Genomic DNA, 15,065 nt, shown 5'->3' on the forward strand with positions numbered 1-15,065 from the left:
TGTTGAACCATAGCAACGGTGACACGCACACCTCTGTTGTACTCTATTTCTCTATATGTGCCTAATGTGTTATGTTATATTGTGCATCATTTTAGAGGCCGTCTAAGTCACCGGTTTGGTGGGCGCTATTAGAGGGAGGTTAGGTTTGAACATTTAAAATTCTGTGTAAGAATGGCAAATTTACACATGGCCAATTTACCCTCTGTGTTTTTAGACGAGCCAGGGCTGCCAAGGATCAGATGGAGTCAATGGTTCAGATCTAACAAAAGTTACTTGATTGCTATTAATGGGGAAGCATTTTCGGTAGCTAGGAAGAATGCTTTGTTATATAATTGTTTGGGTAGAGAGGGTCAAAGGATATTTGATCATTTACCCGAGGTGCGCTCATCTTTTGATGGAGATGTAGACAAGTACACTGAGTCTATTAGGAGATTAGAGAAACATTTTGAAAAGGAGCCCAGCACAATACTCTAGAGGCATAAGTTTTTCACAGGTAGGCAGTTTGAGCACAATACTATTGATGACTTTATTGCTGAGTTGAGAATATTAGCATCCTCCTGTGAATTTGTTGGACTCATTGAACAGTATCTGAGAGATCAGCTATTGGTGAACTGTTTCAATCCTAAGGTTCAGGAAAGGCTTTTGTGCAGTAGGAACCCGACTTTATCGGAAACGCTTGAGATTGCAAGAGAAATTGAAGGATCACAGATGCCCTCAAAAGTGTTAAACAAAAGAAAGACTTCAGGTGAGAGTGTCAATGTGGTTGCCTGCAAGATGAAGTCTACTTTGTCATGCAAGAGAGAAGGGAAGAAGGAAGTGAAGAGTGGAGTCTGTTTTAGATGTGGGTCTAAAAATCATTTGGCGAATGATTCTTGCTGCCCTGCTATAGATAAATCTTGCTCGAAATGCAAAAAGGTTGGGCATTTTGCACATGTGTGCAGGAATTCTTCTAGGGTAATGGTGCTTGACGACCACTCTCAGATGGGAAAGTAGGAATGCGGGAGGATGAACAAAGTGAAAGGATGATTCTCTCGATAAGCATGCTTGACACTGGTATGGATGGGGGTGGTAACGTTGGGGAACCGTTTGTGTGTAACTATGGGTACCAATGATGTGAAAGTCACGGTTGATTCTGGGTCACCTATCACCATAATTTCAGACAAGTTGTTTGATAGGTGTTGGCAAGGGGTAACATTGCATACTCCCGATATTCATACCATAGCTTTTGGGGGTCAAGAGATTGAATTATGTGGCTATTTTATGGAACAATTGCAGTACAAGGATAGGTTCATTCATATCAAGGTATATGTTGCTAAATGAGGGTATAACATTCTAGGATGGAAGGACCAGGGTAAGTTTGGGATGATCCTCAAACCTGGAACTGCTCATCCAATCTCTTTAGTGGGCAGTGTGGAAGGGATTGATGGCACACTGGAGGAAGTGTTGTCTAAACATAGTGCTGTGTTTGCTGACAAACTGAGGATGGTAAAAAAAATGGAGCCCTAGATCACCCTCAAGCCTAATGCTGTTCCAGTCACACATAAAGTTCGCAATGTTCCGTTATGTATTAGGCAGAAACTTAAACATCATCTGACTCAGCTGTGCAAGGACGGGGTGATATAACCAATAGAGTCCTCGCAATGGATTTCTCCCATTGTGGTTGCCGTTAAGAAATCCAGGGACTTGAGGCTTTGTGTGGACCTCAGATCTTTGAATAAGAACATTCAGGTTGATTGATTCCCTTTGCCCAAGATACAGGACATGTTGGCCCAGTTGGGTGGAGCTAAGATTTTTTAGATTCTTGATCTGAGAACAGCATATCATCAAGTGGAACTCAGTCAGGAATCTAGAGATCTTACTGCTTTCAAAATGCTGTGTGGGCCTTTTCAGTTTCTTAGGATGCTGTTTGGGTTGGCTTCGGCAGCTTCCGTCTTCCAAAAACTGATGAATCATCTATTTGGCGAAGTGAAGGGAGTTTTGATGTATCAGGATGATATTTTGATTACTTCAGATTCTGTGCAATCTCATTTGGCCAAGCTAGACAAAATTCTTGATATCCTTGAGGTTCAAGGGATGACAGTCTCTAAACAAAAATGCAAACTTATGCTGAAGGAAGTAGAGTATTTGGATCACAAGATTTCTGAACATGGCATCAAACCTAAAGATGATCTTTTAATAGCTATAGACAAGTGTGCACCACCGAAGGATAAAGACTAATTGAGATCCTTTTTGGGACTATGTGAATATTATGCAAGGTTAGTGCAGACTTTGAGCCCTTACGGAAATTATTGCGCAAAAATGTAAAGTGTGTTTGGGGACAGGAACAAACTAAGGCTTTCATCATTCTAAAGAAGGTAATTTTGGAGGCACCTGTGATTCAACCATTCAATGAAAAAGGGTTGCCGGTGGTGACGGTGGATACAAGTAATACTGGGATTGGTGCAGTATTGACACAAATTGTGGATGGTCGCAAGCACACTGTGGTGTTTGCTTCGCGTAGACTGACGCCATCTGTGAACAACTACAGCACTATCGAAAAAGAAGCATTTTGCTACATATTTGTGGGGATGGGAGTTTTTGTTGGTCACTGACCATAAGCCATTGATGTATTTATGGAACGAGAAGGGGATGGGAAATGCAAGTCCTCGATTAGTTAGGTTGTTGTCCAAAATGCATGCTTTTAACTTCACGATGAAACATATCCAAGGAGGACGGAATTGCAGGGCTGACTTTTTATCCAGGTGTCCTGTTGCCGATGAATGTAATGTCACAGAGGGGAGTGAGGATGATAATGAGGTGGTAATTGGTTTGTTGGATTGGATGGTAATGTCTGAAGGTGTGATTTTGAAGGAAAGTTGGGAAAAGGAAGTGGCGAAGGATTGTGTGTTAAACATGGTAAAGGAGCAAATCACAAATGGGGGCCAAGGGAGGGTCAAGTAACGGAAGAGGTGAGACCCTTCATTAAGGTTAAAGAAGAGCTGAGTGTGGAAGGTAATTTAGTCATGAGGGGCACAAAGTTGATTGCACCAGTGGTTTTGAGAAACCAACTGATTATGTTGGCTCATCAGGGCCATGTGGGGGTTACAGGTACTAAGAAGAAACTTCGTCTGTACTATTGGTGGCCTGGCATGGACGTTTGTGCGGAGGTTGTGGTTGGCAATTGTAGTAAGTGTAAGCAGTCAGAGAAGTCTGTGTGTGTGCAGAACACTCCATTGTGTCCAGTCAATTTTCCGTAGTCGCCATGGGAAAAAATTGGTGTGGATTTCATTGGTCCTATAGGTGGCAGGAATGAGGGGAAGCAGTCCATTTTGGTGGTGGTGGGTTACCATTCTAAATGGGTTTCATATAAGTTTATGAGAGAACCTAATACTACAGAGGTTATAACATTTTTGAAGAAGCTCTTTCGTTTGGAGGGTGTTCCAGCGTATATGGTGACGGACAATGGTGTGCAATTTGTTTCCCATTTCATGAGAAAGTTTTTAGACTAGATGGGGGTGAAACATCTAACAACAGCATTGTATAGTCCACAAGGTAATGGAATGGTGGAAAGGGTTAATCATGTGTTCAAAGAGACTGTACAAATAGCGATGGAGGCAGGAGAGTCTATTCAGGAAGCTGTTGCAGAAAGAATATGGTGTTATTTGAACACCCCGTACTCCACGACGGGGGGTATTCCTTTTGCTTTGTTGTGGGGTAGACACTCATATAATGAGCTGTCCCCGAAATGGGTGATTGGCAAACCAAAGCTGGACAGCAACAGGCCCAGCATTCAAACTGTTAGAGATAAGGTGCGAGCTTCACAGGAAAAGGCTAAGTCCAGATATGATGATCTAAAAAAGGTGAAAGAGGTTGATTTTGCAATGGGTGATTGGGTGAGGATAAGAAGACCTCACAGGGTTAAAGGTAGCAAGTATTTTCCGGCAACCAAGGTGGTCTGAGTTCCTAAACACTCTGTTATGGTTGAAGGGAGGAAGTGGTGGAGCAAGATGAAAGTGGTCAAAGTAAATGTGAAAGAGAATGCTTGTAGTAGTGGTAAGGAGGATGTGATTGCTGATGGTGTCGCTGGTGGAGGGTTTGTGGAAATGGAGGGTTTGGGTATGGATCGCTTATGTGATGGGGAAGACTTTACGTCTGGTGCGTGTGGAGGTATGGGTGCAGAGATTGTTATGAGTGATGATGGGGGTGTTGGAGAGGGTACGCAGGGAAATGGTCAGAAGTCCAAATCAGTTGTGAGGAAACCCAAATATCTGGAAGATTATGTGTTGAATTAATTTGGTATTGTTTTAGGGGTTTTTGTGTTCTTGTTAAGGGGGAAGATGTGTTATACCCTATGCGGAGTCTAGTGAAGCCGCAAAGACAGCTGCGGCACGAGACTCTGAAAGGAATGTGTGGCGCGTGTGCCTGGTGGCGTTTGATGGCAGTTGGAGCCGTTCTAGCTATCTGCCGGTCGCTGGGGGACACGCTATGCATTGACTTGAATTTAAGGCCATATGAAGAAGAAAACCAACTTACCTTGTGTGCGTCCTTGTTCTTTGGAAGACGCATTAGACTTATAAGATGTAATAAAGTAATCCCAATGTTATCCATGTTTCTCATGTGTCTCATGCATGTATCACATGCAGGTTTGAAACTAGGGCTTTCCTCCCCTCACCAGGCTTGCTAAACAAGCCTTCTATTGGGGTGGACAGTAGGGAGCTAAAGAGGGCTAGCAATTGCAAAGGTGAGTTATTTAGGGGCTACCTGATTAACTGTAAGACAAAATGTAATTTGGTAACTTTGTTGTAGCACAGGCCCTGATTGTGTCCTTGTAATGGAGATGCAGGCCTGTGATCCTTCTGGCCCGACCTGGTGGATGCCACCGTCGGAGTTTCACCATGCTTAAACATGACAGAGAAAATAGACTAGGAAGAGGACTTGCAAATATTCATAAAGACAAGTTCTACTGTTTCATGGAACCTAAATGCTGCACTATTTCCTGTAAGGCGTGCAGTTTACATTAAAGAATCAACACACAAAAATTATTCTCAGGCATTCTAGTATACAAATCGCCAGGACCTATGTCAGCTTTTAATCTGGAAACCAGCCATTTGGCTGAACCTCATTTTGAGATAGCAAATTTCACAATACTGGGGGACTTTAATTTTAATTTAGAGGACATCATGTGTGGAGAATTTGTGTCTCTTATTGATCCAATGTCATGTTTTGGTCTCTCTCAATTGCTTACTGCTCCAGCGCATGGCTGTGGCACATATTGAATGGAAGTTTCTCAAATGATCTGTTCCTGAAAATTAGGGAGGTGCTTCCTCTTAGTTGGTCTGACCAACATGCATGTGGCTTGTGCTTTCCTGGAAACCTCTGTATGCTGATTCTTGCAAGGTTAATTATAAAGTGGTCAAGCGAGAATGGAAGGTCTGTCAGAATACTCGTTTTCCACTGCCCTTAGAAATAGTAAAAGGACTGACCTTGAGGATGTTAATTTGCCCGCAATAGAATCCTCATCCTGGCTTAGCTCTGCCTTCAACACAGTTACCCCTTTTAAGGCAACTCAGATACACAGGGAGCTACCAACAGCCCTGTGGTTCTCTGACCGGCTTAGTTTGATTAGACAAGTGTGTCAACATCAAGAACAGGTCTGGCGAAAAGAAAATGCCTCACTATTTTCAATTGAAAAATGTAGCCATTTGTTCAGAATTTGATTCCACCAAAAATGCAAACTCCACTCACACATGCACAACTTTCACCCTCTACACCACTTACCCTGCATTCACAAAAGATAATATTAATCCTATATTCACACAGTTACATCCCTCATAATGCTCACACTAAACATGGTGGCTACCCTGCACTCACACAAACACACTGCTCATACACAGGTATAGCTCTCTATAGAAAGGAGCAGAGTTTGGACTGGTAGTGGTATAGGAGACACAGGTTGATTTTCTGGTGCATTGGTCCACTACTGTTATTCAGAGCTCTTGAAGGAAGCTACATTGAAGAATAAATATCCATTGAGATTATCTAATCTCCAATCAATCACACTTGGATCAGCACTGAAGACTGACTATGTGAGTCTGACCTTTGTGATCTTTTGTGAGGAAGAGTCTTCGCTTCAAAAATAAAAGTCCCACTTGCCTTTTAAAAACAATGCGGTGGTTTTATTTGTAGTGCAAGTATATGCTACAATAAAAAAGATACAAATAATGAAAATACAAAATTTCAACTAAATGTGGGAGGCAAGTGCTGCAGTAAACAAATTAAAAAGTAAAGCTCCATACTATTTTGCCATCTTGGTACAGTTAAACATAATGGATCCTTCAGAATACTGTTTCAATATGGTGGTATGGTTTAGAAGCTTGTAGCTGTGATGCCTGGTGCTTTGCATAAGAAAGTGGTGGTCGGATGGCAGCGGTGCTACTGGAACTCTCATTACTCAATTAGCGCTAGTATGTGTTTGCAGTTGAGCTGCTGGGGGATGAGCTAAGGGAAATAGCTTCTGGTGTCCAGAGTAACACAAAGTAAGCATGCAAAATAGTGTTACTCAGACTACCTGATATCCTAAGGACCAGCGGTTGTCTACTAGGCACAGCCATACATTAACAAAGTCAATGTTTGAAGGGGTTTGATCCACTGCCCAGTTGAATGTATTCTGTTCTGAAGTGCTGAAGAAAATGTGAATGACACTGTCTGATAAATAACTGAAGAGGGCTTACCTAAAGCAGGGCCACTGCAAGCTTCCTTCAAAGACATGAAAAATGTATGGCACTGGGCAGCACCATTTAACACCTCCCTTGGATACAATGAAGAAGAATCATTTCAGATTTGGAAAAAGTGTAAGGAACAGCACTGAGGTGTATGAGTGCAAGCTTGACTCACACGCTTAGCGAAATTCCACACACAAAAGAGATATAGCACCAGGACAGAGTACATGCTTCCCACACATCCAAAGAATACATACTGATCTGGTCAAAAACAATGCAAGTTCCCTAACATGCACAGAACATGGATAGCATCCCACACCAATAATGTGCAATATCTGGCAGCATTTTAAGCTCCCCTCATACTCAGCACAGATACAGGATGGTCATCATAACTGTAAGTTAAGATATCCTCACATACAAAATAGGTGTCACACTGATAGAAGTATCTAAGCTTATTTCAGGCACAGAATACCCAGCGTAAAGTATAGAGGCCGGTGAGTCACTGAAGGCTCACGCCAGGTGCTAGGCTCTAGTTCAGTTTGAGGTCCTCTTGTGCCCTCAAGCCTAAAATTAGCTTAGCTTTCTTGTGACTTCTGCCTCCTACCCAAGTTCTAATCCCATGAACCATAAATGAAAGCCACAATATGATGTCGCTGACTTACACAATGTGTGACCAGAAAAACTGGGATCAATCCAGACTTGGCAACATGACTTAATTGTGTGATCCTTCGCAATTATTTCATTTTCTTGTGCTGCCTATATTTTTCATTGTTACATATGACGAAACCTTGAAATACGAGAGGATGTATGCTGTACAAAAATCTCTCTTGTGCTTGATTTAATAGACTATGATGTAAAATAAGACTGTAGCTCGCATGTAGGTTGCACATGACAATTGACTTGCATCTGAGTTCACTAACAGTGTTGTCATTGGAGGCATGAATGTATAAAAACAATCACCTTTAATAAATGCCTTTGAATTGAGTTATATAGTATGATGCACTAAGGTGAAACGCTTGACAAAGAAATACACTTTCTTCAAATTTGAAGAAACTTTATCATATTTTTGCATAATATTTGTTGCATTGTTTCCATGCCAAATGTTCCCTCTTCTCAGCTAATGCCTGGGCTCTTACAGCCAATATGGGCTCCCAGGGCCAAAACAGACGCTTAACTGCTCTCTCCTGGTTAATATGTTGGCTTGCCCACCATTACTGCAGTAATGTGTATAACTTACTCAAGCTCCACCTTTCTCAGTATCTCACTCTGGAGAGCAATATCTTGTTTTCTGGGATTTTGGTCAGTTTCCTCGGTTCTCAGAAATATAATTATTCCTACTGCTAGTTTTACTGAGGAAGAATTGTGCATTAGCAAGTCCAAAAAGTTGTTTAAGTTTGTCTGTGCATTTTTAGCATACAATGAAACAAACAACACTCAGATCATTCATTTTTCCGGTTCCAGCAAACTGTACCAAGTAGATTTACTTGGTACAGTTTGCTCCATCCGTCAGGCTGAACATAGTGATTACTGTGACTTGTCTTTCAAAGCCACCCAGTAGCACTTTACAGACACCACATTTTCCATTGAAAAGACTGCTAAATTTGCACAGACATTCAATTTGACAGATAAAACTATATAGCGCACAAATAATAGTGTGTGGCAGCAAATATTTGTTATCTGCCCATCACCAAGTAAATGTCTTGTTTGTTTTGACCCTATTAAAATCTTCTTTCCATCACATTTTAGTTAGAAAAAAAGCTCTTCATTTGTCCTTTCCTGTTTATTTATTTTAAAATATTTATACAGTTCATGCATAGGTATTTAGATTTATTTTGTGTGTAAGAAGAAAACGAGATCCTACAGCCTTTCATTTCACACTAGCAAGATTTTCACAAAGTTCACTTTACAAAAATTCACACACTTTGCAGTAAGTGAAAGAAAGATAAACACTAGCTTTTATGTTAAAAGACTAAGCAGCAATTTGTCAGAAGGCTAGAATTACATTTTATCTCTGTCTTTGTCGAAACGTTACAAGTTAAAAACAAAACTTAAAGTGATTATTAATGCTGGTTCAGCTTCAGAACTCAGGCATGGTTATTTAGGTGCCCTCTCAGGGTTCAAGGGGCTGTTGTAGTTGGCACACCTCCCTACTCTGGGTCCCCAGTGCATTGCAGTCGCTGCACTACTGGTAGCTATGCCTCTGAGTAGGACTACAATTTCACATCGACCAACGGACGCACATTGAGGCATATTTATACTCTATTTGCGGCATTTCTGCAGCATTTATTTTGATGCAAAAACAGCGCAAATTCAACTCCATATTTATATTTTGATGCTAGATCCATCTACCGTCAGAATATAGGAGTTAATGTCATATTTTGAATGCGTGAACCCCCCTTGCGTCAATGAGATGCAAGGTAGACATTCCCGTCCAAAAAATTACTCTAAACCCATAGCAGCATATTTATCCCTCTGTGCTAAGATGATGCACGGGTGGGAGGCGGACCCAAAAAATTACATTAACTCTGTTTTGCATCAGATTTTAATGCCTGGGTCTGACCAGGTGTTAAAATGAGGCCCATACACCACTACTTAAGGAAAACTTACAGAAGGAACATTTGCTACCTCCAGGACAACATGGAAGTCACACTGCTCCAGCTAGGTATACGACGCAGACATCTGCAACGACAGCAGCTCCCTCCACCACCACTACAGCAACCCCAAACACCACCACAGCACCCACAAAGGCAACGCGGAAGGCAGGCGAGGATATTTCGGCAGAGGACAACCCTCCTTGGCCTCAGGGAGCAAGACATCATCAGGACTTACCATCTCAACCAGGAGTCCCTTCTACGCTTGCTGAACCAGATTGCGCCATTCATCACAGGCAGGATGCAAACTCCAAATAACATACCGCCTATCACAAAGCTCCTCACTGTTCTGCATGTGCTGGCTTCTGGATCCTTTCAGACAACAAGAGCACTAGTGGCTGGTGTCTCCCAGCCATCAATATCAGTCTTCCTGCCTAAGGTCCTAGATGCCCTCATCCGCCACATCTGCTTCCCAAACACCCAGCACCTGCAGCAGGAGACCAATCAAGGTTTCTATCTAATTGCTGGGTTTCTGCATGTGCTGGGTGCAATGGACTGCACTCATGAACAACTGGTGCCACCTGCTGACACAGAACATCTCTACAGGAACCACAAGCACACCCATTCGATTAATGAGCAGGCCATTGTGGACCACCGTGGGCTCATCACGAACATCTCAGCCAAGTATCCCGGCAGCGTCCATGATGCATTCATATTCTGGCACTCCACTATCAATGAGCAGATCCCGGATAGACAATATGGCAAAGGCCTACTTGTGGGTAAGTCAACCAACCAATCAAAACACACACAACACACCAACCCTGTAGAATAAACAACATATATACACCACAACAAATATACATGGGCATGGGACTACAGATGTACCAGCAACAACACATATGCAACATGCCGCAGTACACCGCAATGATTGGACATCGCAAAAGCAGACACCCACATGTACCGAACACAGTCACAAACTGACAGCCACACCATGTGAAGGACAGGTGGAGCTATCCCTTTGCATATGGAAGAGGACCACAAACCAATACAAGTGTCCACTGGTTGACTACTAAATATACTTCACACACATTAGACCAAACTAACAATAGCCCTGCTATGTCAATGGCATATGGCATGTCCATGTAAAGAACGTCACACCTAGGCACATCCCCACCTCATTCATAGTGTGCAAGACTCAGGAACTGTGACGGGCTGACCTCGGCGTCTGCTCCGCGGTACCCCAGGGGCACCAATGACTCCGACCGGCTTCACCCAGAAGCGCTGTCGACTCCCTCCAATCAGGGCCGACTACCGGGGAACGCAGACATCCCAAAAGCCCTCAGGGAAGGGTCCTGGGGACAAGGAGCGGAAGATCAGGAAGAGAGCCCAGGATCATGACCGGGCGAAGAGGTTTGAGGGAATCACCGGGAGACGTCAATTGACCAAGCCAAGTGCAGGCACCCGACGCGGCCAGCAGGAGACAGCGACAGCAGTGGTTTCTCAAGGCCAGAAGCGGAGGACCAGGAGGCAGAAAAAACAACAATCCGGCCACGCTCTGGGGAGAGCGTGGCCTTGGCAGGTACGGTCCCACAGTGGACAGCCCTACCTTTTGTACGGGATTAGGTGGGAGGTGGGAGGGGGAATTACCAGTTGTTGGGAACCCCAGAGAGGCGGCAGAGAGAGAGAGAAGGGGCTGCAGATAATCGTGTATATATATTGACATAATACGCAAAGGTACAAACTACAAAAGAAAACGCAGGACCACAGAGTGTTCAATTGAGCATTGTTATTGGCACAAAAACACAATGGGCAAACCAAAACCGAGTCGGTTGAAAGAGTTTGTTATTCTGTTTTTTTATTTGTTTGTTTCCCTTTTGGTATATATTTGTGTGTCAGCATTTCAAGTAACAGTAACTAAAAAAAGAAAAAAAGAGGAACAGAGACAGGAAAAGAGAGCAGAAGTCCTCAGAAGAGTCAAAAGAGAGCCAGGAAGAGAGCAAGAGAAGATAAATCTACTGTAGAAGGAAGAGCAAGGAGAGAACAGTCTTCTGACAGTAGAAGATGGTCGCAAACCAAAACTACCTCAAAGGAATTAGGACCCAGAGCAGGGGAAACAGGAGACAAAGAGCTATAGACAAGAGAAGACAGAAGAATAGAGAAACTAGTATAGAAAAAGAAAACCAGAGAATCTTACCATTCCACCATCAGTTGTGTTTTCTCTTCTTTTCCCACATGCACCTCCTGAGAATCTACCTGGAAAGAAGAAAAGAGAGAAGAGGAACCCCTTGTGAATGCCAAAAAGCAGACCAAAGAAGCACATAAGGTTATGGTGGTCATTACAACCCTGATGGACGGTGTTAAAGCGGCGGTAAAACCACCAACAGGCCGGAAGTAAAAAAATTGCAATTACGACCGTGGCGGAAACTGGCAACATAGACAGCCACTTTAACACTCCGACCGCCACGGCGGTACAAGCAAACAGTGCGGCGGTCACCGCCAACAGAGAGGCGGAAGACAATGTACCGCCCACACTATTATGACAGGCCAATCCGGCACCTTTTCCGGGGCGGATTCACCGCGGATAAAAAAACAGCGGAAACAGGAATTTAGAAGTTAAAACGCTCACCTCTACACACCCCACGAGGAACGAGGACACCATGGAACCGCAACTCCAAATTCTACCTGCGATAGTCTTCCTGCTCCTCTACCAGGAGCACGAACGCCGGCAGCGAAGTCCACGGTGAGTACTGCACCTACGACACAGGGGAGGGAAAAAACAGGGACACACACATGCAACACCCCCACCCTCACCCACTACAACACACACAAATGCATATCAATACATCACAGTAACACCCCCAAAGCCCCCCGGAAGAATGCAAAGACAATAGAAAATTAGTGTAACCATTGTAATATATGAAAAACAAGTAGGCAGAAATATATATATATACACAATGTACAAAATATATACCAAGCATAGTAGTGCACTAAGAAAGTCCGTGGAACACTGGGACCACACTGTATGGGCGAGGCCCACACAAGATCCCCGACCATGACGGAAAGAACACTGCAGGGGCATTAGATACCAATAAAACAGGCACCTCAGGGGGAGGGAAATGGGGGGGCACCTCAGCCACTTGAGTGCATGACGCCAAGTCCACGAGGGGGCCACCTGCCCACTGTTCAATCCTGGGGAGTGCAAAGCCACAGTCTCTCAAGTCTATACAGTGGGTGGTTTGCCCACTGTTCAATCCTGGGGAGTGCAAAGCCACAGTCTCTCAAGTCTATACAGTGGATGGTTTGCCCACTGTTCAATCCTGGGGAGTGCAAAGCCACAGTCTCTCAAGTCTATACAGTGGGTGGTTTGCCCACTGTTAAATCCTGGGGAGTGCAAAGCCACAGTCTCTCAAGTCTTTACAGTGGGTGGGTTGCCCACTGTTCAATCCTGGGGAGTGCAAAGCCACAGTCTCACAAGTGGATGAAAGTCTCCACTGGTTCTGGAGGGGGCATGGTGCCCAGAGTGCTTCATCCTGTTAAGGACAGAGGTAATTGATGACAGTCTCCACTGGTTCTGGAGGGGGCATGGTGCCCAGAGTGCTTCATCCTGTTAAGGACAGAGGTAGTGGATGACAATCTCCACTGGTTCTGGAGGGGTCATGGTGCCCAGAGTGCTTCATCATGTTAAGGACAGACGTAGTGGATGACAGTCTCCACTGGTTCTGGAGGGGGCCTTGTGCCCACAGTGCATCATTCACCCCGTGATGGACTCAGTTGCATCAGTGCCCCTGCCGCTCATGGGCTAGTGGTGCTTCAGATGGCGGTGCCCTGTTAAGCGGTGCTTCAGATGGCGGTGCCTTGTTCAGCGGTGCTTCAGATGGCGGTGCCTTGTTCAGCGGTGCTTCAGATGGCGGTGCCCTGTTCAGCGGTGCTTCAGATGGCGGTGCCCTGTTCAGCGGTGCTTCAGATGGCGGTCTACATTGCAGGGTCTCAGCTGCTGGCGGTCCTTCATGGCCCAACGGGACTTTTGCTGGCGGTCCTTCATGGCCCAGCGGGGCTGGCGCTGGTGGTCCTTCATGGCCCAATGGGCCTTTTGCTGGCGGTCCTTCATGGCCCAGCTGGGCTTGTGCTGGCGGTGGCCTCCTGGGCAGCTGGGCTGGTTCTGGCGGTGGCCTCCTGGGCAGCTGGGCTGGTGCTGGCCTCCTGGGCAGCGGGGAGGATGGCGGTCTTCTCCGCCGTGCTGCTCTTCCCAGACTTGCCGGGTTTCTTGTGGCCCTTCCCCACCTTGGAAGGTGTCACAGCTGACTCCACACTCCCACCGGGACTCCTGGGAGCGGCTTTGGTGGCTGGAGTCTTCCCTCTCTCTCGCCGGGCACTGGCCAACTTCTGATGCTTCACAGGTGGGGGACTGTCTGTGCTGTGGCTCCGTGCCACACTGGCTGCCCTGGTGGCCGGTGCACTCCACATTCCGTTGACTACAGGCACCACTGGTCCCGGAGATGTTGTGGCTGTGGTGCTAGTTCGGGACCTAGGAGACGGACGGGGTGGGGGAGGTGTGGGAAAGAGGTCAAGGGTGGACAGGAAAAGGTTTTTGGACACACTGGGATGGGTAGCTGGAGGGTGGTTTGGGAGTGGAGGAAGAGGTGGTGGCTGTAGGAGGTGTACGTTTGGTGACTTTGGGTGAAGGTGCATGCGCTGGAGGCTGTTGTGAGGTGGATGGCTGTTGGGTGGGTGTGTGCCTGCATTTGTGTATCCTGGGAGGGGGCGTCACAGACACACTGGGAGAGGACACAGGGGACGTGTGAATGGTAGTGGGGGTGGTGACTGCACGTGAGCGGGGTGTGGTGGTGGGTGTGCTGGAGAGGGACGTAGTGGCTGTAGAGGTAGTGCATTCAGGTGAGAGTGTAGACGAGACTGGGAGGGAGATGAGGAGGAGGGGGACACAGTGGAGGCAGTGGATGTTGGTGTGTCTGCATGTGTGTGATGCTTGCGTGAGTACCTGTGGGATGTGTGGTGCTTATGTTTGCCTGAGCTTCCCTTGGGTGTTGAGGTGTGTGCATGCTGGTCGGTAGGTGTGCTTGGGATAGGCTGAGGTACAGGGGATTGGGTCGGGGTTGAGGAAGTTGGAGGGGGAGGCTAGAGACGGGGACAATGGCTGCCATCAGTGCTGAGGCCAGAGTCTGAAAAGCTTGGTGAAGCGCCGCCTGACCAGAATGAATGCACTCCAGGAATGCATTGGTTTGTTGGCAACTGCCTCTCTACACCCTGTTTGGCATTCAAAATTGTAGACTGCCCAACAGTGAGGGACCTGAGGAGGTCAATGGCCTCCTCACTGAGGGCAGCACGGGTGACTGGGGCAGGGCCTGAGGTGCCTGGGGCGAGGGTGATGCCCACCCTCCTGGGTGTGCAGGCACTGGGCAAAGGCTGAGGGCCTGCTGGGAGGGCTGTGCTGGTAGGGGGGGTGGAGGCTGTACCTGTAGATGTGGGGGGCACAGATGTTGCCGCCACCACAAGGGAGCTCCCATCAGAGGACGAGTCTGTGTCGCTGGTGTCAGCTCCTGTCCCCGCCGTGGAGCTCCCCTGACCCTCCGTCCCACTGGTGAATTCTGACTCCGTAGTGTCACCCTCCAGGGCCATGTGGGATGCAGCTCCCTTGTGCTCCGGTGCCACTGCTCCTCCGCCTGATGATGCTAATGCACACAAGAACAGGGAGACCAAAAAAAGGGGGGGGAGACAGAAGAAAGACATGTTGGGTGCATGCATTACCGCAACCGTTGGC

This window comes from Pleurodeles waltl, chromosome 1_1, assembly GCF_031143425.1.
Source record: "Pleurodeles waltl isolate 20211129_DDA chromosome 1_1, aPleWal1.hap1.20221129, whole genome shotgun sequence".
Classification (NCBI taxonomy): Eukaryota; Metazoa; Chordata; class Amphibia; order Caudata; family Salamandridae; genus Pleurodeles; species Pleurodeles waltl.